Below are 2,435 nucleotides of genomic sequence, written 5' to 3' on the forward strand. Positions count from 1 at the left end.
ACAGGTTGAGCAATGAAATACAGATGAAAGGAATGTTAATTTGTGAGTTTTGATTTTGTTATTTAAAAATTATAGTTACAACATTTGCTACATCAGCCTATGTCTCAACTTAAGTTTCTACATTTAGGTTGCTGCTAAGAAATACCATCTGCTTAAGTCCTCAGACTGAAATGCTGAAAAAGAGGGGGGAAAGAAACACATTGTTTGTGATAGAGTGAGCTGAGCAATAAAAGGAATAAGATACATATGTGGGAGAATTGGAATGATAAGCAGGGTTAGAATAATCTGATTTCTAGTAAAGAGTTATAAGAGCTACTTTTTTGTTTTGGTTTTGATACATTTACATCCACCAACTCTCCCATACTATTATATACAGATAATCTGTTTTATCTCCCAATCTTTATAATTCCACCATTTTTAGTCATCCTTCCATCTAAACTTTTAAAAAATGTATAGTGGACCACAGTCATATTCTTGATCTCATAGTATGGCATTATCCAGTATAAAATAAAAACTACCACATACTAATGCCTTTGGGGGGGGCGGGATAGGATGAGAAAGAAAAAAATTTTCAATTTAAAATATTTCCATATTTAAAAGATTCATGATTTTCTCACGTGGAAGCACCTGTCTCAAAAACATTTGTCATTTTGATCATTTTGAATCCAAATAACATAAGAATGATCAAATAATTTGGAATACATGGCTCGCAAGTAAATTCTATTACTTCTAAAAACTATTAAACATTAATACCATATACTAGGGCTTCTCTGTTGTAACTGAGAAGAATTGCAAAACAATATTGGTGGCTCTCAGCTCTTCTCTCAAGCTCGGTGTCAAGATTTGCTGCTTTGGTAACATTCCTGAAACAAAATAGTGAAGGTGGGAAGCAACAGATTTGGCCATATTGGACACCTGGTGACTAGGGCTGTATTTGACTTAGGCAGGGTAGACACTGTGACCATCTTTTGATCTCTTCTTTAACTACATGATTTATATGTTTCAATATGATTCCACCCATGGCAAGTTCAAGGGCACTGTCAAGGCTGAGAATGGAAAACTGATGATCAATGGGAAAGCCATTATGATCTTCCAGGAGCAGCATTCCACAAATATTAAATGGGGAGATGCTGGAGCCAAGTATGTTGTAGAGTCCTCTGGCATCTTTACCACCTTGGAAAAGGCAGGGGTTCACTTGAAGGATGAAATTAAGTAGGTCATGATCTCTGCCCCTTCTGCTGATGTCCCAGTGTTCCTGATGGGAATGAGAAATATGATCATTCCCTTCAGATTGTCATCAATGCCTCCTGTAGTACCAACTCCTTGGGACCCTTGGCTAAGATCATTCATGACAATTTGGCATTGTGGAAGGACTCATGGTTACAGCTGATGGCATTACTTCTATGCTGAAAAACAGTAGATGGCCCCTCTGGGAAGCTGTGGCGTGATGGACATGGTATTTCCCAAAACATCATCTCTGCTTCCACCGGTGCTAGTTGGGCTATAGGCAAGGTTATACCTAAGCTGAATGGAAAGCTCACAGACATGGCTTTCCATGTTCCCACTCCCAATGTATCTCTTGTGAATGTGACCTGATATATGGAGAAATCTGCCAAATAGGATATTATCAAGAAAGTGATGAAGCAAGCAGCAGATAGACCCTTGAAGAGCATCTTGGGCTACACAAAAGACCAGGTTGTATCCTGAGACTTTAATAGCAACACCCACTCTTCTACTTTTGATGATGGTGCTGATATTGCCCTCAATGACCATTTTGTCATTTCCTTGTATGGCAAAGAGTATGTATAATGAATCTCATGGTTCACATGGCCTCCAAGGAGTAAAGTGGGAAACCATGGATCTTTATCCCCACCCAAAAATGTTCCATCAGTAGGGAGCCCACATCCCTAATCTATGTCCCTATACTGGGGATCCCATACTCCATTCACATTGTTGTCCCAAAGCCACCTCTATAAGAGGAAGAAGAAGCCTACAGTATCCTATATTGTGTACCATCAGTAAAGTCACTATATAGTCATAGTTTTAATTAACATCATTCATGTTGTTCCAATATTTCTTCATTTCAAATCATAAGACCTTATACAGAAAATGCTCAGTAAATGTTTTCTAACTTGAATTAAAGTGATTTAAAAGTTCTTTCCAGTAAGAAAAGAAAAAAATGCTATCTTACAGGGTCATTATTCCAGTTTGGTTAAATATAGTATGTAACAAGGATACAGAAAAATATTCCTTTAAAAATACTTTGAGTCCTATTACTTGACAGTGGCAGAGAGAAAGTGATTTGTGTTATGACCAAAAAAAGATGAAATTAGCTTTACCAAAAGGGAAAACTTGCACTTCACCTACATTTAGGAACTATGGCAAATACAAAAAGCTTGTCTACATCATAGAAACACAATGAAACCACAGACTAG

General features: G+C 37.3%; 1 pseudogene; it reads left to right on the plus strand.

Moving 5' to 3' along the window:
* Positions 1-973: 973 nt before the first annotated feature.
* On the plus strand, positions 974-1,844 carry LOC127564739 (glyceraldehyde-3-phosphate dehydrogenase-like; annotated as a pseudogene).
* Positions 1,845-2,435: the final 591 nt, after the last annotated feature.

The sequence above is a fragment of the Antechinus flavipes genome, chromosome 5 (assembly GCF_016432865.1).
Source record: "Antechinus flavipes isolate AdamAnt ecotype Samford, QLD, Australia chromosome 5, AdamAnt_v2, whole genome shotgun sequence".
Lineage (NCBI taxonomy): Eukaryota > Metazoa > Chordata > Mammalia > Dasyuromorphia > Dasyuridae > Antechinus > Antechinus flavipes.